Source organism: Canis lupus, chromosome 23 (genome assembly GCF_048164855.1).
Source record: "Canis lupus baileyi chromosome 23, mCanLup2.hap1, whole genome shotgun sequence".
Lineage (NCBI taxonomy): Eukaryota > Metazoa > Chordata > Mammalia > Carnivora > Canidae > Canis > Canis lupus.
This window is the reverse complement of record NC_132860.1, coordinates 39,056,404-39,081,735: the sequence shown is the minus strand read 5'-3', so window position 1 is coordinate 39,081,735 and position 25,332 is coordinate 39,056,404. Positions and strand designations below refer to the sequence as shown.

Genomic DNA, 25,332 nt, shown 5'->3' with positions numbered 1-25,332 from the left:
ATGGGAGAAAGAAGGAAAAAAGAAATAGGCCTCCTTACTGAAGATTTGTCTAAACAAAAATCTACCTTAATTTAGGAGATTTGAAAATCCTTTAGGCATTGCTACACTGCCAAACACCATCTATCTGTTACAGTAGTGTTCAGAGAGGTTTGGAAATGACTGGGATATAGCTCCTGCCCCATTTAGTGGGCTAACTTCACCAAGCCACTCCATTTATACTGTCCTTCATCTGCCTCTTTGTTTCTTAAGTGTGGATTTTACCTCTCCCAATTTAGAGAGAAGCTCTTTCATAGTAGGGAACTTTCTGTAGCCCTGACAAAATTGTTACTTAACAGTATGCAACAAATACATTAACTGAAGTTTTGAAGGGGTATTTACATGAATACTACATATGTACAGAACATAGTACAGAACATACTACAGAACTTCTTCACTGTAAGAACCAGTGGTAGTCACTGTAAACAGCTCCAATCTGATTTAAGCTACCTATTGCAAAAAAAAAAAAAAATGTAATGACTCTATCTGGGAAATGTTTTTAAATTCAGCTAATTTTAATTTTGAACTCTTGGTTCTTCATTCTTTCTCTCAAGGGAATATTTTTCCTGCAGTGGAACTTGTACAGTATGAACTTGTCCCACAGGAAGGCACTCTTCTAGCATGTGTTTGTTCCAATCAGCATATCAGAGTAGGCATGGGTTTACCTCTCTTTATCTGAAATTAACAAGACATTTATTTATTGTTATGTGTGAATATCAAAGATTGGTAACTTTGGGGCAGTTTTCAAACACAGTTGAGTAAAATACATAAGAGTAGTAGGTAAGGAGAAATTAGATTATTGTGGGAAACAAGAACGAAGAAGAGAAAAGAACAGTCCAGCTCAGACGTGCCTTCCTTACAGCCTCTATGCAATGAAATGTGGTAATTTGATCTCAGTTGATTTTTTTGCACTAGTAAATAGCCCCAAATTGCCTTTTGTATGAATTATGCTATAAGAAATGTGTATTTTATCAGAGAGATCGCTTAAAGGTGGTCTTAAAAAAACAACCATGGGGATCTTTTTAAAATTAAGATTCCTATAGACTGTAAACACCTTTTTAAAAAAATTACATATTTGTTTTCCTGGCTGTGTAAACAATATGCACATAGTGTAAGAAGTCCAAAGAAGAAACTAAAAATTATGCATATACTCAAAATCCAAAGATAACCACTGTCTTCCTCTCTCTCTTTGTCTCCCTCTCTCTTGCTCACACACGCACAGAAAAAAATCTATTTTAAGGTCTATGGTTAAGATCACATCGTCCATCATAAACTTTCTCCCAAACCATTAAGAAGTTATCATTAAGATTTGTAGATGATCTTTCTCCTTATTTTTCAGTACACTATATCCTCCCCCTCCATTTGCTATATTTAAAAAGAATTTTTATATAAAAATTATTCACAATTTTGTTATTTTAGTACTACTACTCTTTTTTCCTACTCTTTCAGAGAAAGAGATAATAGTCAAAGCTATTTTGTATTCTATTACATAATAAATACCTCTGACTTTGACCATGGAACCCCTTCTTCAGAGAATATCTTAGGGTAGTGGTTCTCCAAGTGTGTGCCCCGGATCAACAGCAGTATCATTTGGAAATGCTGTTAGAAATGTAAATTCTCAGTCTTCACCCCAGACCTACTGAATCAGAAACTGGGAGCTAGGGAGGGTGGAGAGAGGGGGCGATCTGTGTGTTTTTTATAAGCTATCCAGGCAATTCTGATGCTCACAAGAGTCTGAGAACCAGCCCTATGGGATCAACAATTGTTTTCCTTTGAGAAACAATTTGCAAAATCACATTTCTGACCAGTCTCTATATTTCCTGGAAGGAAGATGCAAATTGCTGGTTGCCTCTGTTCCCTCAAGGGTAGAATAGGGATAGTTGCTGTCTCCCAGGATAAGGATTAAGTAGAATAATTAGTAAAAGTGTTTTGTAAACTAGGTGGTAAAGTGATATATAGATATTAGTTATCGTTATGGTGACTCTGAATTTAAGCTGCAAGATTTATATTACTAAGCTCTGGGGAAAGCCAAGTGGAATGTGGACACAGATGGTTCTTAACTTTCACATATTCAAGTTTTATACAACTCGATTTTCACACATTATACATGCTACTCCTAAAATGCCTTTCCCACACTGAATCGGGAATTTCCTACACTTGCACTTTAATGAGCAATTTGAGGTATCCCATAGCCATGGCACCACCTGCCAACCCACAGCTCTGCTTTGGCAGGGTCACATCTTTTCCTACTTCACAGTTTTTGTGCATATTTTATTGTATTTAGCCATTATGATTTACAAAGAACACAGGAGGAAAACAGTGTCTCCCTGTTTAGTTTCTATTATATTTCTCTGGCAGTCTTACAATTTTTGTTTGTTTGTTTGTTTGTTTGGTGCACAGGATAGCCTCTCAATTATCTCCTACTTACACAAATTCAAATTTCCTGCAAGCTCTCCTCTGCTCCCAGTGTTATTTCTGCTTCCTCTGGTCGTTTATTCTTTTGGTCCTTCTTAGTCTTGATGTCTGGGTGATCCCCAGATGCCTGGGAATTCCTAGTTGCCTGTTCATATTTTTATGATTTGGGGTACTGGCTTGGGTATTCTCTGCAGCTGCTGGGGTTCATGTCCCCCAACAAGGCTCTCCCCTAAAAGGAAGGGTGGCCATGATTTTCATTTAAGTAGGCAGGGCCTTGATGGGGACTCTACTCCAGGGACTTGGACATGGAGAAGTAAGGCAGCCTGAAGATACCTTACCCCTCCACTCTCACCTCCTGCTCGTCGCCAGGCACCGTCAGACATCAGTGAATTTTTCATCGTAGCAAAAATGACCTACATATTTCATTCCTTTTCAGTCCATTTTGGAATTTTTGATTTGTTCTTCTTAGCCTTCTATCCCCCGCCCATATCACTATCTCACTCCAGATAGGAAGTTCATTATTCAAGGGATATTCTCTTAGGGGTTTTACCTCTGGGTCTAGGCTGCTGCTGCTGCTACTGGCAGTGATGGTGCTGATGGTGAGGTCAGAGACATGCCTGGCTTTGCTGCTCAGAAAGGTGGTCAGTAATTAATTGTATTATCATTAATTATCCTGATAATTATCTCAGGGCCCCCTACTGCTCTTGACTTATACTCATCCTCACTCTGAGCTGGGAGTTTCTTTTAATCTTCTTTCTTTCTGATCCAATTTATTTTTTTTTAAAGATTTTATTTATTTATTCATGAGAGACACACAGAGAGAGGCAGAGACATAGGCAGAGGAAGAAGCAGGCTCCCTCTGGGGAACCTGACGTGGGACTGGATCCCAGGACCCCAAGATCAGGACCTGATCCAAAGGCAGATGCTCAACCGCTGAGCCACCCAGACATCTTTGTTTCTAGATTTTTGACTGTTACAAATAGAGCTGCTGTGAATATTGTACAGATGTTTCTGTGGACATATTTTTTCATTTCTATTGGGTAACTACCTAAGAGTAGAATTGTAGGACAAGTCCAATCTGACATAATACAAAAATTCTTCATTGCTATGATCCACTAATGGTAAAGTGTTATGGATTTATTCTTTTTACGGTTGCCAGATAAAATGCAGTAAGTCCAAAATATTTCATTTAGGAAATGCTTTTGCTAAAAAATTCTTTGTTTATCTGAAATCCATATTTAACTGGGTGCCCTGTATTTTTTAATTTTTTTTGGCTCAATATGCCCATACGAATTCCTTTTTATTATCATTTATGTTATATTAAGAGCTTTGGAAGGTAGAAGAAGCGAGATTTACTTGTATTCTCATTCTACCAAGTTAATCCAAGATAGAAACTTGGCAGAAAACTGATATAGCCTCAAAATCCACTTATTAATCTGTTCATTCCAATGCAAAATACGCTGCCCAAGTGATAATTTACCATCAGAAAGTCCTCCTTCCTAACACAAAATCAGTATCATATCTGCAAACTGTCATTCCAATAGGCTAAGAGCAGAATGTGAGATAAAAAATTACTTCAAGTAGGAAATTCTGTTGCTGTATTTAATGTTTAATTTGTGTTTTGAACATTTTTAATAATCACATATGTTATATTAACATTCAGGTTTTTATTTTCAATCCAAGATTAAAACATTTATAGCATATACTAGGGACTTTATCTTTTTTTTTTTTTTTTTTTTTTAGCTCCTGAGGATAAAATTCCCCATAAAACATGTAAGGGTATCGCTTGATTTTCATATATTAAACTTTTCATATACATTTTCAGAAACTCATTAAACATAAAAATAGAGCTGCCTCCAAAAAGATGTAATGGGCAGAAAAAAAATTAGATGTAACCATTAGACCCTTGGGCTAGAAAAAGAAATACCTTGGTATTTTATTAGATTTCTAGCAAGCTTAAGCAATTTTGGTTCCCTACCATTTTCTTTTTGTTTTACCAGATAAAGTGTGCTGGTGTAACTAGTTCTCCCTTAGCAGTTATGGACGTTATGAGATTATTATACATTTTGCCTATGGATATTTTGGACTTGAGTTTCTTTGTCCTATAATTTTTAAAATATGGCCTCCTTCTACCCCACTACTTTGGTACAATCTCTTGTGGTGAGTTGGAGGAAGGACACCACCCTGGCTTTGAGGCTTTTGGCAGAACATTAGTCTTGTGTGGCTGTGGTTGCCACTAGGTTATTGCTGAGAAATCATGTCCAAAGCCTATTCCCAGTTTGGGTTTTTCCTATGCATTAAATACTGTTAGTGGTTTTAGATCATTCATTGTTCCCATTTGAATAAAATAAAAACTCTTGTGCAACAGGATTTCTGGAGGTGCTGGGAAAAGCTCCAGGCCCAATAAAGGGCCAGGTTACTCTGCATAGACTGGATTTACTTCTGTTTTACTCAGCCATTCTCTAGAGAGAGGCAAGAGAAATTCTGCCTCTAAATGTTCTAAGTGGTTTCTATATCAGGTAGAAACATTAAGAATAATGATGATAATAATAATCAGAATTCACCATATACCAGGTTATATACTAGTGTAAGAACTTAACATGTACATCTTGCTTGGTCATAATCACAACCAGTATCATTTATTAAGCCCCATCTATAAGCCAGGTGGTTCATATAACATTATTCTATCTCCCAACAGCTTTCCGAGAGAGGTAGTTAGAGAATAGGAAAGCAAGGCACTGATAGTTAAGATGTATGTCCAAGACTATACAGATAGTAAATCACAGAACTGTGATTTAAAGGTAGACTCTTAAGCTTTTATCATATAATGCAGTTGAATCGATTTTTTTTAATTTTATTTATTTATTTATGATAGTCACAGAGAGAGAGAGAGAGGCAGAGACACAGGCAGAGAGAGAAGCAGGCTCCATGCACCGGGAGCCCGACGTGGGATTCGATCCCCGGTCTCCAGGATCGCGCCCTGAGCCAAAGGCAGGCGCCAAACCGCTGCGCCACCCAGGGATCCCTGAATCGATTTTTATACTTATAAAGGCACTTGGTCACTTATTACCTCATTTTACTTGACAAGGACGTCTGTGGGAAGAAAGGAAGATAGTATTATCTCCACGTTAAAAGTAAGGAAAATGAAAAAAAAAAAGTAAGGAAAATGAGGGGTGCCTGGGCTCAGTGGTTGAGCATCTGCCTTCAGCTCAGGGCATGATTCTGGAGTCCTCGGATCGAGTCCCACACAGGCTCCCTACCAGGAGCCTGCTTCTCCCTCTGCCTGTGTCTCTGCCTCTCTCTCTCTCTCTCTCTCTCTCTCTCTGTGTGTGTGTGTGTGTGTCTCTCATGAATAAATAAATAAAGTCTTAAAAAAAAAAAGTTAAAAAAATGAGACACGAGAGGGTAAGTGGGTTGCCCAGCTTCACATATTAACAGCAGAGTTGGTCCAGAGTCCCCATTTCTGGCCATTAATGCAATACCTTTTCTGCTATTCACCCATCCAATGACTGAGTGAGCTCATGTTAAGAGAGCACACTTTTAAATTCTGGCACTCAAAGCAAACCGTAAGAGGGTCATCATCCTTGAATTCCTAGTCCCCACATAGGCATTGTTTATACCTAGTCTAATCGCGGTAAGGAAATAGGCAGTTGTTTAAATATCCAAGAACCCAAAGCGCCTTAGTTTGTGCCAGCAAACATTGATCTTCAAAGATAGAGTCCTCAACAGTTTTACATTCCAAACCACACTTCCCAATAAAAATGATCCTCCAGAGCAAGTTCCAAAGTAAGCTCCAGGCCTGGATCCCAGGCCATGAGTTCTATGGGAGGGCGTCATCCACAACCCACCGGAAATTTGGCACGTTGTTTAGACAACCCGTCTCCATCAAGCTGCCTTTGATGGCAAAGCCAGATGGGCTTCTCTGGGCACCAGCTGCCCTCCTCCTGCTCACCTTCATGGGGCTCTCCTCATCTGTTACCCTTCCCTTTCAGCTCATAGTTCCCTGCACAAATGCTTCTCTTTGCCAAGAAGATACACGGACTCAAATGATCAGATAATCACGGTGATAAGTTTTCTTGGCCAATCAATGCTGTGTCACTTCAGGTCTCTAGAAAATTTTCTCCAACTACTTGACAGCCCTATCCACTTACAGAGTTCTTAAAACCGAGATGCAGGTTGAGCCTAGATTCTAATTTCAAATCTCCGTTGGCTCGCACTTGGGGTATGTTCTGTCTTCCATCTCCAGCTGGCCCACTATCATGCCCTTTCCTCTGGAATGAAGACTTCCCCACATTCATCTCCACATTCCTCACACTTAGACTAGTGGAATTTATAGCTTGCTAACTCAGCCTTGCTCCAAAGACTAAGGAAAGGGGAATTTGGTTCAGGGCTTGCCTGCTAGGCAGAAAATAGCCAAAGTTCCAGTTTTTTACCTTTTTGCCCAATTTTTCCCTCCTTGCCCTCTTTCTCCATTTGAAAGACTTGCCTTCTAGAAGTCTCTGCTTAACTTTTTCAGCATCCAGCACTTGACGTTCATACTGCCTGGTTAAGGTTCACAGGAAAGGAAAAAAAAAAGCCTACAGAAAGTTTGTGGAATTAGAGCCTTTTCAAGCTATTCCTCAGTTGTCCAGTAGGTTTCCTGAAAGATGTATTGACTCTTGCAGGCCACCTCTGTGTCATTAGGCAAATCACTGCCTATGCAATGATCTGTGAAATTGGGTAAATTTCTACTCCACCGCACTGAATGGTAGTATAGATGCCCCTAAGAGCGCCCACGACCTCTTAGAGTTCTCGAAAACAACTTAAACAAAGAGAGGACCTAATCAAGTCAGGGTCCCCTCAACCATTTCCTGTTTTACAGAAAGCAGGCACTTGAACTTGCTTACTCATTCATTCAACAAACATTCTTTGAGCCCCAGCTCAGGGCCAACTATGAATTATGCTGAGGGTACAGCAGGGAAACACAAAATAACAATAATCCTTCCCTTGAAAGACTCATAGAGCCTGAGGAGGGACTCATGCCTCAAGCTCCATTTCTATTTCAGGTGGCTTGACCCCTCCTGACCTCCTGACCAACTACTGAGGGTTGGGGAAGTTCTGCCCCTCTCATCTCATTTAATCCATCTTTCCTTTGGCAGGGCGGTGAAGTAGAGACTGACCAGGAGCAAGTTCCCCTTCCCTCCTAATATTCATCATTTCTTAACCTCTAGTCATCTCCGTTACTTCATCCATAAAATAGTAGATACTATTTCACATCTACTTTGTAGGGGTGTTAAGATGACTAAGAATCACATAAGTGAAGTGCCTGGCACAGAGCAATTGCCTGACAAACACTGGCAGCTATTTTTTTTTTTTTAAGATTTTATTTGATAGAAAGAGAGAGATGGCGGGAGCATAAGCACAAGGGGAATGGCAGGCAGAGGGTGAAGCAGACTCCCTGAGGAGCAGGGAGCTCCATGCAGGGCTCGATCCCAGGGCCCTGGGATCACAACTTGAGCCAAAGGCAGATGCTTAACTAACTGAGCCACCCAGGCACCCCAATGGCATCTATTTTAATAAGAAATGGAAAGAGATACAGTAGCTGTCCAATAAGTCATAGCTATTAATATGGTAATTCTTTGTCCTCAATGCAAAACTCCAAGGGCTGACACATTAGGGTGAGGCTTAATAATGGAGGATTACTTTTTCCCTGGCTCCTTTCTCAGCCTGCATCATGCAAACCCTGTCTGTACAAGCCTTTCTGTTCTGTCCTCAGGAGCTCAGGGTGTATCTGCTCCTCGGGCAGGCCGAGTCCTACCTGCTGAAGCTTCCTGTGCAACCAGGGGTCAAGCAGTTGGCAAAGTCAAGCCAGCCAGCTGCTGTGAAGTGATACTTCTGAAGGAAATCCTGGATCGGTCCTGCAAGGGAGTTGTAAACTGCAGCCTGGATTAACCCAGGCTGTTCAACAGTGTGTCTCAGCTGCTCATCCTCTCGGCTGGGCAGCTGGGCAAGAACTCCAGGACCGCCACTCCCCACTGCCCAGAACGGCCAGAGGGAACAGTGGGGATTCCTGCTCGGTACATGCTCTCTTTCCCAGAAAAGGGATTAAGCGTGCCCTGACAAGGTTCACTCTTCCATCATTCTTTCCCGAGGAGTGAAGTGGGTGAGAAAAAGGACCTGAACCATCCATTCCTTCCTCCCTTAAAAATCCCTTCACTGCTCCATTCCACCTTCAAACACTAGATCTGAACAAGCCGTCTTCGGCCATCAGATGTGTCTGTGTTCTGGGTAAGATGAGGATAATATGCCAACCTTAGAAGATTGCACTAGGAAGTCAATGAGAGATCACATGTGAAAGCACTTACCCAGCTGTCTGGCCCATGATGAGTACAGAATACATGCTAGTATTATTGCCTTTTTCTCAATAATCGTGGAAGGTAGCATTGTGCAGTGTGAGGAAAACAAGCCCACACATCTCTGTCAGAGCTCTCTGGTAGGTGACCAAAATCTGACTCAAAGTAGATTAGATGAAAAATAAAAGGAATTCACTGGCTCAAGGAATTAGTGTGTGGCTAGATCCAGGGGTTCAAAGGAGGTTTGCAGGCATCTTTTTCTCTATCTCTTAGGTGGCTCTGCTTGGCTCTAATTCTTTCGCTGTTGGCCTCATTCTCTCCTGCCACAAACAGTATCTCTCCATGTGGGAAGGAAGACAGCCATGGAAATCATGATCCGAAAGGAAGAGGCATAGGTTCTCTCCCCGTGTACATATTAAATCTCGTGGCATAGGGATGCCTGGGTGGCTCAGCAGTTGAGCGTCTGCCTTCGGCTCAGGGCCTCTCTCTCTCTCTCTCTGTCTCTCATGAATAAATAAATAAAATCTTAAAAACAATAAAACAAATCTCATGGCATGACTTTGACCTTTTTTGGGTCACATATCCCTTCCCTTAAACCAAGAGTCAACAAACTATGACCCACAGGCTAAATCCAGCCTACCTCCTGCTTTTGGACAGTATGTCCAAAATGGTTTTGTCATTTTTAAACAGTTGGAGGAAAAAAGCACAAAAGAAAGATAATATGTAAGATTATATAAAATTCAAATTTTAGTGTCCATAAATTTCAGTTTTACTGAACACACCACCGCCATTCAATTATGTATTGTCTATTTTCCTCTACAACAATAGAAGTGGAGTAGTGTTAACAGAAACGATATTGGCCCACAAATCCTAAAATATTGCTACCTGCTCTTCACAGAAAAATTGCGCTGCCTTTGCCCTAGACCAGTTATGGTAAAGAAGATAGGACACCCTGGCCGGATCTGAATCACGTGATGACACCTAGGAGACAGACCATGTAAGATAAATAGTAATACTTTATACCTGTTGAGCACTTTCAGTGTGAAGCACTACTATAGCACTTCATTTGCATTAGCTTATTTAATCTTTATAATAAGTTTTATTATCCCATTTTTGATAGACAAAAATACTAAGGCACAGAAATGTTAAAGAGTCTGTTCAAAATGACAGAGCCAAAAAGTGGTAGAGCTGAGATTTGAACCAAGCCATTGGGCTTCAGAGGGTCACACTCTCCAGCCACTATTCAGGTCCGTTCTAGCAAAACAGCATGGGATGGGGAGTAGGGTGGTTTTGTGGGTAAAGGGGGGTGCTGGGGAAAAAGAAACAACAGATAACCATAACAATGTCAGATCAGTATGGGTTCAAAAAATTTGTACTTAACTTCTTAGAGCCTTAGTTTTTTTGCTCGTTTTGTTCTGTCTTGATCTAGTGTGACGTCATATGAGACCTTCCCTGTGAGGGGGTAGTAGTGGTGTTGGCTAACATTCATGGAGGGCTTACTTCGGGCTAATCCGAGTACTTTGTGTATATTGTCTCATTGAGGAAGCCAAAGCTTGAAAGTTCACACAGATTGCCCAGAGGTGCATGATGAAGCAGAGCCAGGACCCTGATGAGAGCCAGGTCTCAAGCGCCGGGGCGCATACCCATTGGCCCACACTGCCTTCCATCCGAGGGGATGAAGAAGGTGAAGCTATCAGAGAGCCTGGCACATTGTAGGTGCTCAATGCAGGTTAGTTTCCTCTCTTCCTCTTTCCTGACTTTTCCTATTCATATATGGAGATGCATAGGAACAAAGAATCCATACGTATCCTTTTGAAGAATGTTTTAAGTAAATTTTTTTTTAAAGTCTGCCTTTAATCTGTCTTGCCGTCAAAAAGGCAGAGCAAAAATAGTAAAGGTTCAGAGAAGGGCAGCGAAAATAATTTGTGGCACGCATGGCAGAAGAGCAAGCCATGAAAAGAGGCATTCCAAACCCGGGGATCGTTGCATTGGGAAAGGCAAGCCCCCAGAGGCACGATGTTTACAGTATCACAAGCTGACGACAGGTATAGGAAACGCTAATCAGACCTGGTATTTACTTTCCCCCCAAAATACAAGAAGCAGACTGTTTAACGCATTGTATAATAGCCGTGTCACCTTCCACTTTGGAACACTATCAAAGTGTGCTCTACCCTCCCTTCCTACTGGCTGCGGTGCCAAGCCACACCTCCAGCCCCAATCAGTACACAAGACACCGCACTCTACACGTACTGTTCAGTATCGAGATCTCTAGCTGGAAGGTGTGTTGGGGCCCTGCCGACCAGCCTCCTGTGTCACGCATGAAATGCAAGCCCGGGAGGGTGAAATGGTTTGTCCAAATCTGCAGGGTGAGCTCATGGCACGTCTAGATTTAGCTTGGCCCTGAGGTCAGAGGAACTGGACTGAGGTCCTAGCTAGACCTAGGTGACCTTCCTGAGACTCGGTCTCCTCATTTCTAACTTGGTTGGAAGATCACATCGTGAAAGTAGCCTGATGCTCAGCTCAGTATATTGTGGCTTACCACTCAGTTCAGCACCACTGCCTCCGTCGTTCTGCTCCTTCAAATGGTCTCACATAAGAAAAGAGCACGATGCAGCGGGATTGTTGGGAAAAAAAAAAAAAAGGAAGATGTGGCACCCCCTCCTCCTCTTTACTTCCCCCCACCAACAATAAAGTCCAAACTTCAAAAGAAACAAACTTGCAAAATGGTGGCCAGTCTCAGAGGCCTTTTCCAGAGTAGAACCCTGTGGTCAGATACTGGCCGGGGCAATCCTTGAACAACTTGGTCATGATCCAAGTCTGTTTTCAGTGGGGAATAAAGTTCATGTTTTGGAGGCAGTATCCTTGACTTTTTTATCCTGTTATTCAAATATTTCCTAATAATCTTCAGCATTTATACACTCAAGAGACCTTGAAGGAAAAGGATGCAGGGCTCCAGTCTTTTTTCCTTCCTTTTGCTAATGAATAGATGTTTTCTTTCTGAATTCACTGGCCCTATCACCCTATTTTTTTTTTAACACTCGAATAACCCTCCAAGCAAGAGGTCAACTAGCAAATGGGAAACTGTAAGTTACCCAGTTTCGGTTGGGGCTTAACGCTATGAGTGCCTTTTCCACATGAAAAACCCAAGCAGAGAGCAATTGAAATTTTAGCGAATACATACACAATGCATCAATTAGTGGGGATAAGTGTAGGTGTTTCTGGTGCCACCTATTGGTCGTACTGTAAGACTGACTCCATGTGATATGGTTGGTCATGAAAATGAATACCAAATGGATTTATGCTGTAGCAGTCACGGTTACATATTTCAGTAGGCCGGTTGAATGTCAAAATAGGGTGACTGTTGCTTGAACCTCATCTTTAGTCACAGCTACTTAGAAGTGTAAGACTGCTTTACTATATAGTTTTTGCCTTGGTTTACTCACCGATTACCCGTGTAGAGAGAAAGAGACAACGAAGCACAATCTCTGGGAACCCTGAGATTAATGAACCAATACCCAGATTCAAATGATTTTCATGTCTTGTGATTCAGAACTGGTGTTGGTGCCCTGCCCAGATCCCTTTGCTGGCCAGCACACCAGGCAGTTTCCCTGAGCTGCTGGGAAGTTGGCTAATACAACACCCAGCTACCCCCTACTCTGGAGAATTGCCCTTGGCCAAGAGGGAACCACCTTGACCAGGTGGCTACGTGCACACGCACACATTCACGCAGCCTCCACAGCCCCTGGCCAAGAAATAAAGGACAGCCCTCCTAACCTTAAGACAACACTAGCCAGTGGTACAATTTGTTGCTCCAGAGCTCCCCGTGGGATCAGGCTGAAGCCAAATTCTTCCTTAGCCTCCTTTCCCTGTCTTGTGCAGTTTCTCCTTGAAAACACTCCATAAATCACTTCAACGCAACTCATCTCAGCCTCTGCTTCCAAGGAAGCTGACCTAAGACCAGAACTATCCCATGGAAAGACATATCTGTAATGATGGAAGTCACGAGAGTGAAATAGCCCTTTGGGTCTATGAGCGTGGTTTTCCCAACATGCTCAAGGGGCCAAACAGAGCAACTCTTCTCCATAGGCGGCAGGGCCCAGATTAAACAGCATCAGAGGGACCAAGGACCTGTGTGATGATATAAAATATATCCTTGAAATGGCACTATGCCTGTGTTTTCTGAGAAACGCATTTAGTTTCAAAATAGTACATCCGTGCTGGCATTAGCTCTAGTGCTCCCAGGGGCAATGAAGAATGACCCGAAACTGGAAGACTTGGGGCCTCACAATTTCTGCATCTTCTGGAGGAGCCAGGACTCTTTGGCTTGTGCCAAAGGAGAATGTTGGGGAAAGGAAAAAGCTATGCCGAAGGACAGTTTCGGAAATCTCCTAAGAACGGTTGGTTGATTTAATCGGGTGCCGGTTGCAGAAGTTCCAGTTGGTTCTCCAGAGGTGGCTGTGCCAAGTAAGAAGCTGGAAGTTTGGGGGTCTAGTCAGGCCTGGGTTTGAATTTCCCTCCAACTTACTAACTCAGTTTCCTCATCTACAGAATGAGGATCACAATATTTACTCCCTAAAGTTTTTTGGTGGGGGGTGGGGGAGTGTCACTTTAGCACCTGGTATACATTAGCCTGCGAATAAAAGGCACCTATTTTTCTGCACTAGAGTGGTAGCATCTACCCATCAGCCTTGCCTCATTCACTAATACAGGTAATCTTTTTGGCCTGATTATTTTATTCGGCTTGTTTCGAACACAGTGGGGAAAAGGATGCTATTGATTTAGGGCTCTAGTGGGGACCCCAAAGAGCTACTTTAATTTTTTTATTAATCCTCAGATTATTATGATCCTCATTTGGTGAAAACCAATGGAATGGAAGGGTCTCCCACAACGTAAGGCCATCTTGTCTGCTTGAGCAGATTGTACAGTGCTCAGATGTGCCTCACTGTGAGTAAGTGGGGCTAAAATTTAGCCTTCTTCCTTTCACCAAGCCATGAACCCCATAGGTAGTATTCACCTAGAGGTGATAACTATACTAGGTCTCACAGAAAATGAGGGCTAGAAGCAGCCCTGACATTGTGCAAGCCCTTTGTTTGGGGTTGAGGTCCCTCTTGTGGGCAGAGGGGACCATGAGGACCTCCTGAAGAGAATCATGCTCTCTAAACCCATTTTCTTCCACCTACGTGCCTGAGCCTCACAAATAAAGCCTGACAAAGACATTTTAGGCCACGGTGATTACCTGCCAGAGGACTCCTCAAAATATGGTGCCTAGCTCAGATGTCCTCATATAATATTCAAGATAGAGTCTGAAAAAGTACCAACACCATCACCTAAGGTCCTGGATGGAAAACATAATTTCCTGAGCCATACACCTGACCTTCTAGATTCTATAATGTCTAGAGATTAGAGAACAGCTGTTGAGATATTATTAATCTCTTCCTCACAGGCATGTTGACCATAAAGAATGCTTCCTTGGTCAAGGATTTCCTCCATTCATAAAGCCTACAGAAGAGTCATGGTGAAGAGCTGAAAATTCCCTTGAAAGGCTCTTCCTCTTAGAAGAAGCCCAAAGATATGAAAGCCATAGGATTCCTTTTCCTTGATAACCTCCTTCCACTCCACATCCCATTCCCCAATACATGCATAGTATTATCTTTTATAGAGATCCTCCTTCTCACTTCCTTTCTTATTTCTGGTCGGTAGTGTATAGAACATATCCCCCAGTAGGCAGAGGCAGCTTAATGATGGCTATCCTTAAAGTTCCTGTTTACTTTTTAGAATCACATCTAACATTTTTTATTGCTCTTCCTAGAGTCCTGGGTTACTCAAGACCTTCCAAGCAACCTTACTGTGTTCTTGGCGGCAATCCTAACAGGGAATGTCCATATGATGGGTTAAGTTAATGATAACTTCAATATAGTATAGGCCTTACATAATAGTAGTTAATATATAAGTACATCACTGTCATCATAAGTTTTGCCAATCAGAGAACCAAACTGAACTGTTCTATAACCAACAATTATACTATGAACTACACATCTAGAATTGTGTCAAGTTTACTTTGCCCGGTTCCTAGATAATTACTTCTGAGTGAACATTAAGGAAGAACTAAGTCATTAAGAGATAAAATCTAAGAGACATTCAACACCTATGGCAGGAGCTAGAGCTAGCAAAAAATCAAATGTGTCTCAATCTTCACGAAATTCAGTCTAGTAGAAGAATACCTATGGAAGCACTCTGTGACAGAACACTATTTCACATTGTTAAGGAGTCTTAAAAAAAAAAAAAAGGAGTCTTGCACTGTAATTTAGATGCTGAGAAAAAAAGTAATATTTACTGACCATCACTGAATTTTCACAAAAATCCTACTGGCTTGCTTTCTGGGTCAGTTATGATGCCTCCAGGTACAAGAAATAGGAAACTCAACTAAAAGTGACTTAAACAAGAAGAAAAACATATTATCTTACTTAACCACAAATCCAGATGTAAAGATTACAGGGGTTGATTAACTGAGTCATATTAGTCAGGGTTCTTCAGGAAGACAGAACCAATAGGATACGTACACACACACACACACACACACACACACATATACCTACACACATACATACACATACCTATGTACACACGTATATTTAAAAACATTTATCATAACAAATTTGGTATAGAGGTTGACTAGTCCCAAGATCTACAGGGTTAAGCTGGCAAGCTGGGGACCTAGGAGAGCTGATGGTATACTTTCATTCTGAAGGCTGGCAGGCTCAAGACCCAGGAAGAACCAATAGTTCAGTTAGAGTCCAAAGGCAGAAACAAAACAATGCCCCAGCTTGAAAACAGGAAAGCAGGAGGAATTTCCCCATTTCAGGGAAGGCTGACCTTTTTAGTCTACTTAGGCCTTCAACTGATTGGATGAGGCCCACTCACATTAGGGAGAGCAATGTGCTTTACACAGTCTATTGATTTAAATGTTAAATGCATCCAAAAATCCTCACAGAAACAGAATAATGTTTAAACAAATACCCAGGTGCCCTGTGGCCCAATCAAGTTGACACATTAAACTTAATCATACATTCATCTTCAGCATTTGATCCATACCATTTCTGATATGAGGCATGGCAGGAACTCTTCCAGTTACCATATCCTCACATAACATCTAAAAGCTGGAATAAGAAAAGGCAGATTTTTCTGCCACCCCTTTCTGAAAGTGAGGGACAATTCTCCAAGGGATGAACCCTCTCTACCTATCCCTGACACTTCTGCATCCACTTCATTGGCTAGAATTATGTCATATACCTATTCCTAAACAAATCGCTTATGAGGGGAAGATTTGCCCCACGCCCTAAGACTAGGAAAAAGCTCGTCTTCTTATGAAGTATTTGATACCTTGATACATTGTTGTTAGGAAGGAAGAAAGGTTTGAATTGGGCACCTAGGGGTTGGGGAAGGCTACTGGCTCAATCACCAACCATGTCTTCAATAATTTCTGTTATCCCATTTTAAAGATATGAACATGAAGCCTATGAAAGAGTGAGTTGATCAGCATCACACACCTAGTAAATTGACTGAGCTACCTCGGCACCACTCTAAGAGTGGTTTCTAAGGGCCCAGTTATACTGAGCAATCCATCATCTAGCTGTCTGTATATGCAGGCTGAACCCTCAGGTCTGATTAAGGAGTCTGCTATTTACCAAAACAATCCTGGTTTGCTAAGGAGGTGGAAGGAAGACAGTGTGATATAGTAGGAAGATTCCTGAAGGCTGGGTTAAAGATACCTAGTTCTAATTCTGTCATGGAAAAGTCATCTGCATCTATTGGGTCTCAACTTCTTTATCTGCTAAGTGGGCATCTGCAGAAGATGATCTGGGAGGTTCCTTCCAGGTCTATGGTAGTCTAACAGATGCTACTGTTTCTTTGCATGTGTCTGAAAATTGTTTTCTTAAAATATGTCCTTTGTTCTCATTTTAGAACAGAAATGAAACCTCAGGTATAGATTCTTAAAGGCAAAAGAGATAATGGAAAAAAATGAAGGTAGGAAGGCCTAAACTGCAGTCAATTTCTTGAAATTAAACAATTGAGGGATACCAAAGGAAAATCGGCTAAAAATGTAGGTATCTAGGGCAGCCCGGGTGGCTCAGCGGTTTAGTGCCACCTTCAGCCCAGGGCGTGATCCTGGAGACCCAGGATCGAGTCCCACGTCGAGCTCCCTGCATGGAGCCTGCTTCTCCCTCTGCCTGTGTCTTTGCCTCTCTCTCTCTCTCTCTCTCTCTCTCTCTCATAAATAAAATATTTTTTTAAATGTAGGTATCTAGAAATTTGCAGGATGTGATAAATCAGTGATCTTTAATGTCTGCCCTATTTGGGGGAACAATTTCAGTCAGCAATGCATATTGTAAGGATTCAAGAAATAGTTGTTGACTGATTAACTTTACTAAAATAAGCAGGCATGGACCTAGCTGATTATCAGAGGTTTCTTGTAGATCTAGTAACCCATAATACATTTTGCTGAATTACAACACAAGTCTGCCTGACTCCATAGCCTGAGCTCTTGACTATTAGGCATCCTACTTAGACAGCTTCACTGGCTCCACAATTTGGAATTCAGTGTTCTCAGGGATTCAGTTTCCTCACCTGTAAAATGGAGAGAATAAGAGTAGGTACTATATAGGTTTGTTCACATAACAAATATTTACTGAGTACCTGCCAGGCACCAGGGACATCTTAGTGAATCAGAGAGTTAAGACCCCATGCTTGTGGAGATCTTTTCTCATTAGGAGAGATTAACAAATTAACAAATAACTTTTCTCATTAGGAGAGATTAACAAATTAACAAATAAATAAGAGATTAACAATTAACAAATAAGCATGTGAATAACTGAGAAAGTGACACATCAGTAAGTGCCATAAAAGAAATCAAATAGGGCTAAGGAGTGACTGGAGGGAAGGATGAGACAGGAGTGCTGGAAAAGACATTTCAGAGGACATTTCAAACGACATTCATCAGGAAGGAACAGCCCTGGGAAGATGGGGGAGAATATGATGATGGCATCCTATGCAGAGAAGAGACTACAGACCCTACAGCAAGAAGTAGCTGGGCATGTTTTAGGAATAGAGGGAAGGTCAATATGGCCAGAGTGTGATGAACAAGGCAGTGGGTGTGACCAAAGGTGAGAGAAGATGGCCATATTTCACAGGACCTTGTAGGCTTGACAAATTTTCTTCCAACAACAAAGGGAGATCACTGACAAGTTGCCAGCAGTTTCAGAGAGGAGAATGATCTGTGGAAGCTGGTTTGAAAACTTCTCTGTTTGTGGTGGAGAGCAGAGATTGTCAATGAGCAGTGGTGGAGAGAAGCCTTCAGCAGACAGCTGTCCATGTGAGAGCTGATGGGGAATGGACAGTTTGTGGTGGTGGACATAGAGAGTAGAGAGAAGTAATTCAAATTTAGGATATATTCTGGAAGGCATGTGGATTAATGAGGTAACCTATGCAAAACACCCCACAAAGTACCTAACAGAAGAGGCTCAATTAAATGCTTGCTGTAGTTAATACGGCCTGGTGTAGTAGGCCCGTCACAATTCTATAAGTCAAAGAAAAATCTGCCAAATATGTAGGTCACAGAGCAGGATGGCAAACTGGTTCAAGCACTCGTTATTTATGTGCCACTTGGGCAAGTCATATTTGAGGCCTCAGTTTCCCCATTTATAAAATGAAGAGTAGATCAAATGAATTCTAAGGCAGCTTCCAGAGCTAACATCTTATGAATCTTTTTGATGGGCTATGTCATCAGGATTTACTCAGAGAAGCAGAGTCACTATGAGTGAGGCAGAATAAGGAATTTACAGCAAGGAGTAGACCTTACAAAACTGTGGAAACCAGTGAAATACTCTATGCAGCACATTGCCTCTGTGCCCAATGTTGTGCCCAAAGTCACTATAGATCAGCCAGCCCTGCAATCAAGAAGGAAAGGGAGGCACAAAGTTTGGGAACTCAAGAGCAAATTGGAACCCACAAGGACAAAGTAGATGTCAAGTCTGTCTAACCACCGCTAATCTTGATACAGGTGACCTGCAGAAGCTAGAGCCCTTAACCATGGAGCTACTCATGCACCTGGCCCAAGACTCAGAGAAGCTGAAGGAAGAGCTCATGCAGGTCCAAGGGCTGCCCCAGCCAATAAGTGAGCCAGTCAACTCAATGTCATGAACCATCACTGTGCCTGGCACTCTATTGTGACTTTTAGAGTATAAAACACCACTTGGCTTCCACCTCCCCAGTCTTGTGCCAATTTCTCTTGTGGCCAATCCCAATCTGGATCTATATAAGGAAGGGAATTCTGGCAAATGAGTCCCACTGTACAATACAGAGCTACCAAGAGTCCACTCCTTGTCAACTTGGCATTCATACACTTGAAAAAAAAAGATTTTATTTATTTATTCATGAGGGGGGGTGGTAGGCAGAGACAGGCAGAGGGAGAAGCAGGCTCCATGCAGGGAGCTCGACGTGGGACTCAATCCTGGGTCTCCAGGATCACGCCCTGGGCTGAAGTTGGCGCTAAACCGCTAAGCCACCCGGGCTGCCCTCATACGCACTTTTAAAAATCATACTTAACTGTTAAGTAAAGACAATAGCAAAATCATGCTTTCACCTAATGTGACCCAACAATCCCTCATGCAACTGAAAACATTCTATCCTTCTCCCCTTCTTGGGATATAAGGTCCCTTTATGCAGTGATATTCATTCTTTTGCTAGCTGAGTCACCCTCTCCTTTGGACGTGAGGGCTTTGAGAGGTGATTAGGTCATGAAAGCAGAGCCTTTACGAAAAAGACCCCAGAGAGTTCCCTCATCCCTTCTGCCCTGGAAGGACACAGCAAAGAGACCCATCTAGGAACCAGGAAAGGGGCTCTTATTAACACCAAATCTGCTGATGCCTTGATCTTGGAGCTCTTAGTATCCAGAACTGTGAGAAATAAATGCCTATTTCTAAGTCAGCCAGTGTGTGGTATTGTGTTATAGTAGCCCAGATGGAATAAGATAAGCACAAAACAAGAACTGTCATGGATTTTGTGTGTCAGGAATTTGGAAAAGGCACAGCAAGGGTGTTTCTTCTCTGCCCTACAATGTCTGGGTTGAGATGACTCAAACAGCTGGGGGTAGGAAGCCCTGGGGCCAGAGAATCCAATTCCAAGATGGTTTCCTCATTCATACTTCTGGTGCTCAGCCAGGGTGGCTGAAGGAAAGGCTCATCTGGGACTACCACCTGGAAAACCTGCATGGTGGTCTCAAGGTAGCTGGACTACTTAGAAGGCTGCTCAGAGCTCCAAAGTGAATTATCCAGCAAATAAGGAAGAATCTGCATGGCCTTTTATGACACAGCTTTGGAAGTCACCTGCTGTCACTGACACTGTATATAAGCCCTCCCAAATTCAAGGGGAAGAAATACAAACTCCGCCCTTCAATGGGAGGAATATTGAAGAATCTGAGACTATGTTTTAAAGCCACCACCTGACACCTTGTCTGGTCTAGTTCATGTTTATCCACAGCAGGTGGCTAGTTCACCCTTTTTCATTATTTAGCATTATTATTATTACTGTCCACTTCTCACCTGTACCAACTGATGAGAGTGCTGCCTGTGAGAATATTATTACAGGTGCTTTCCTCTCCAGGCTTCCCTGGGTCTCTTGGAAAGTCACACTCATATTTCACTACACTCATATTTCAATTTTTCTACAAACTTACTACTTAGGAAAAAAAAAAAAACTTACTACTTAGAGGTGATCTCCTGACTTACAACTCTTAGGCTGGATATTCCTGCATATACGGCATACGTGGTTCCTAATGTCTCCATGTGACAATATCAAGATCAGTGGTCAACTAGTCAATGAACAGTATAAGGAAAGATCTCGGGCTGATCCACAAAGTTTAGAAACAGGCTTCTGAATAAAAAATTCTAGCTAAGACATTTTCCTACCTTAAAATATTTAAGAAACTGCAGAGTAAAACAGAAAAGGAAGACAAGTGATTGGTAAAACTTCTGAGTTCTAAAGAAAACTAAAAGCTGTCTTGGAGCATGGTCTGTGGAGTAGACTTGACCATCATTCTGGGACCAGCTGGGTTGGATTCTGATGGCCTCCTATATCCAGAATATAACGAAGGCTCTCTTTTTCCCAAGAATTACAGCACTTATAACCTGCACCATTCATTTATTTATTCAACAAGCATCTATTGTGTGCCGTGTATGGACCAGATAGTGGTCTCCTTTGCTGCGCAGGAACACATTAGTGAAGAAGACATAGCCTCTGACCTCAAAGGACTATGAAAGGGATCAACACCCCACCAAACCAAAACCAATACCAAAACAAAAACCCAAACTTATACTCAGTAAGGGAGCCGGAGAAAAAGCACTCACCTATAAATTAAGTTTGACTCTGGGTCTCATGTCTTCATCTCTTCCAACATGACTGGAAGCTCATTGGAGGCAGGAACCATCTTTTATATGACTCCGTACCTCTCCGTACACAGCTCGGTGATATGTCCACAATAACCTATCATGAAACACTTGCTACTGGTTTCACTGACAAATATTGAAATGAAATGAGGTTGTAGATGTACAAAGCGCACTGGCAGTATTTTTTGCCTCCTGCCCAGGTTCCTGGTTGCCCACCTGTATATTAAACCATCACCGCCAACAAATAAGAATGTCTTATGTACCATCTTGTGTTTGGTAAGAGGAACAACACGGCTTTGATTCCTTAACAGGCAAGAGCTCTCTGGTGACTTGATTCCTCGCTGGCTAGTGGTGCAAGTGATAAGAAGGGGGTTTGGCTCTGCCACTTAATCTCTTGGGGCCTGTGATTCCTCAGCTTCTGAGCAAGATTAGTGCTCCTTTCTGCTTTACTCAGTGCACATGTTTTTGTTTCATAACTCGTTTGGGTAGGGAGGGAGATGTAGCTCCCAGATGATCCATAAACTGATGGGATGTGACCTGGCTTCTGCTCATGCTTCTCTTGTTCCCCGATAAATTCCCAGTCCTTATGAGGTTTTGGTCCTAGTGAACTTTTCCCTCAAAAACCAAACAGGATAATAATGAACCATTTTCTTGCATTTTCTATCAAGACCGTTCTTTGTGAGTTCTAAATGTTCTGTCCATATTCAAAGAAGCTGGTTTCTTCATGAGTGGTTGGAATAAGACTTCTCTTGGAAGCTACTGAATATGGATTAGTTGGATTGTTTCGCAGGAAATAAAAAGCAGGCTCTGGGGTGACTACTTCAGCACTTAATTGGGTTAGCAAAGAACTGCAAATGAGAGGTTTTCCTTAGGAGGGAAAGGATGTTTATGCCCCCCCCAACCACCCCCAGGTGGTGGATTTTAACCTAAACCCTAGTCTTCAAATGCAGCCTTTAATTTAGAAACCATTACAAGAATCTATTAGAGCAGAAAATGTCAGGTTGAAAAATTAACACATCACAAGAGTTAATTAGAACCCAGCCTCTCATTAGATGCAAATAGAGAGCCCTCCAAGTGCCCGGCAGCCGGCTGAAGTCACATTTGTTGCAGCTCCAAAGTGGCTGCCTCCTTACTACTCAGAGAGGGGGCAGAGGAAGCTACCCGGGCTCTCAGGCCTGCCCTTTAGGTTAAAGGAAGGTTCTCTCCACATGTCTACAGCTTGGACTCCTCTCCTAAATGCTCTGCATATCACGGGGGGGGGGGGGGGGGGGGGGGGGGAACCCTCTGCCTGCAACTCCCTCAGGGAAGTGTTTTCTGCAACAAAGACAAACATGCCATGCCTGTCACCGGGAGCAGACTGGCGACTGTGTAAACCGCTCTGGGAGAGGGGAGGCTGAGGGGCTCCGGGCCATTCAGACTCAGCTCTAAGTCGTGGTCTTTGTTTTCTTTCCACATTCAGACTGAAATGTGATTCCCCTGGCTTTCTTTTTTGGAAAATACCTGCGATGAGTTCCATGCCTGGAAAGAAAAGCTGTTGACAGGAAAAGCTTCTGCCGGGGAAGGGGCTTCTTCCAGCTTTCTCAAAGGAGACAGTGCTTCGTCGAGCAAGCTGGGGCACGGATGCTAGGGCTAGGAATAAGAAGTTCAGATCGCAAAAGGGTCATCTTTAACTAGGGATTAGGCAAGTGTCAAGCGGTTTCCTCCATGAGAGCCCTACCATGCACATAAAATTTTGGGCCAGGTAGGCACGTGTCCGAGTCCCCTGCTACTTACTGTGTGATCTTGAGCAGATCGCTTAACCTCTCAGGACGTTAGTTTTCTCAAGCTGCTGTGTGGAATACATGAGATGATAAGCATGTAACGCAGTGTCCGGCTCAGGGTAGGGGTTCTATAGGAGTTATTTGTTGGTCTGATAATAATATTGCTTCCCCCAACACTGATGCTGTTCCCTTTGCATGCCAGGCCCTGTGCTGTGCCTTGACCTCATGGAGTTCATCGTTTGATAAACCATGCACACATACCTTCAGCACACAGCAAGCTCCCCTCCCCTTCCTGCAAATGCTGCAGAGGTGCCCATTGCACACTAACTCTGCTTTGTTGAGTAGCTCAGAACCCTGCAGGTCACCTGCCTCTGAATAGCCCTGTAAGCTCAGCTACCTCCACCGCCAATTTACCCACAATTCTCTCTGTGTGTACTTACCGCATTGAGTTACAGCTGTCTGTTCCTTTTCAGTTTCCTCCAGTGAGTTCCTAGAGGGTGGGGATCATCTATTCATTGGATTCATTCATCTCATCACTTATTCATCTCTGTGATCCCATGGTCTCCTGCATTACTCAGCACAGTCAAACGCAAGAGTCACCTCTACTGCTGACTATGTAGATTTCCAGCTGGGAACATTTCTGGGGAAATGACCCTGCCTCCCATCTTCGAACAGCCTCCTTGGGCCCTGGTTTGGTTGGTCTTCCATTTTGTAACTATTGCTTTGGTCCTAGCCTCGATTTCTTCACCTCTTTAAGGGGTTCTAGGTACAGAACCAAAAAGAAAAAAAAAAAAAAAGTTGATTCCATTCTTGCCCTCAGCCAAGTCTAGTTGCCAGTATATGAAAACCAAACTACAAGGCAAAATATGAGGACCAGAGGAGTGGAACAGATATCCTTCCAACCTGTATCCAGCCTCTGCCATCTGCCAGACTTGGCTGAAATAGAGAATACAAACATACATAAAAACCTGGTCCCTGACCCCAAGCCCCAGGAAAACCCTGGCAAGTGTTGGCCAAAAAGATCTCAGGAAGAGAGTAGAAAGCTCTTTAACCAGATCTTCAGACCTGGGCTGCAGAAGATGTCTTTGGGACCCAGCTGGAAAGCAGGAGGTCTTCTCACTAAAAGACACAAATTATTTGGCACTTACTTTATATGTGCCAGACACCGTGCTAAGTGGTTTACTGGCATGATCTCATTTAACTCTTAGAACAACTAACTGTGTGGGGGTGGACAGGGATTTCCTTATTTTACAGATGGCTCATGTGAAGCTCAGAGAGGCGCGGGAGCTTTACCACAGTCAAGCAATAAGTGGTTCAGAAATCCACCTGCTGAGGGTTTCACTGGTCAGACTGGAGAGGGCGAGGGTGGACTAGCACAAACCTCCATCCGAGGAGCGGGCAGTGGGGCGGGGGCGGGGGCGGGCGGGAAGGAGACGGGGAAAATTGGATCAAAACAGCGGTCGCCGGGTCCCCAGACCTCCAGGACCCTCCGCAGCAGCAGAGGGGGTTAGGGATGCAGGCTGCAGGGGAGGGGGCCCGGGAGAGGAGGCGGGGAAGGCACCCTCGGCGCTCGCGCCCCCGTCGCCTCCCGTGCACAGGTCAGGCCTCCCCCCCCCCCCCCGCCCTCTCACCCTCCCAACCTTATTTAGAAACCGTGTCCCCGAGACAGGAAGGGCGGCGGGCCGAGAAGCACGGAGCGTCCCGGTCTCATTTCCTTTCGAATCCCCCTGTGGAATTTCATTTCATACGGCGAGGAAATCGGAGCGCGAGCCCGTCGGCTGGTCGGCTGCTCGGGGCGCCTCCCCCTCGCGGCGGGAGCCGGGCGGCTCGGGGCGCAGGTCGGGCCGGGCCTGGGGGCGGGGGCGGGGGCGGGGGCGGGGGCGGGCGGCTCCGACCCGAGCGAGCTTGCGGGCCAGCAGCCGCGGGGGGCGCCGTCCCGGGCTCGGGGCTCGGGGCTCGGGGCTCGGGGCTCGGCGGCGCACGCACCGCCTCGGACCCTCCCGTCTCTTTACGGACGAGGAAACCGACGCCGAGAGGCCGAGCAGCGCTCAGGGCCACACAGCCAGGATTTAAAGCCACAGCCTGGCGCACCTCGACCCCGGGTCCTTTGTGTGCCTTTCTCGGCCTGCCAGGTGCGGAGCCGCGGGCCGAGGTGACAGCCGAAGAGGGGAAGGAAGGGGAGCCGACGGCTCCGGGCGCGCTTCTCACCTGGGGGCGCTGGCCCGGCGCGAGCGGCGCGGCTGCACCCCCGCCCGGCCCCCGAGCGCCGCGCCCGGGGGAGGAAAGTGGGAGCCGCGCAGCCGGGCGGGGCGCTCCGGGCGGGCGGGGGGCGGGGCGGGCGGGGCGGGC

At 43.9% G+C, this 25,332-nt stretch overlaps 1 long non-coding RNA gene across 2 annotated transcripts in view; it reads right to left on the bottom strand.

Moving 5' to 3' along the window:
* Positions 1 to 25,252, bottom strand: part of LOC140615124 (uncharacterized) — a 37,955-nt gene extending 12,703 nt beyond the window's left edge. Inside the window, exons 1-5 of one of the 2 annotated variants that reach the window (XR_012015794.1) lie at positions 25,192 to 25,252; positions 23,424 to 23,745; positions 22,997 to 23,051; positions 22,724 to 22,852; positions 21,185 to 22,071 (exon numbers count right to left, since the gene is read on the bottom strand). This is a non-coding gene — a long non-coding RNA (uncharacterized lncRNA). The remainder of the gene's footprint in view (positions 1 to 21,184; positions 22,072 to 22,723; positions 22,853 to 22,996; positions 23,052 to 23,423; positions 23,746 to 25,191) is intronic. The other variant, XR_012015795.1, reaches the window with a different exon arrangement.
* Between the last annotated feature and the right edge of the window lie 80 nt (positions 25,253 to 25,332).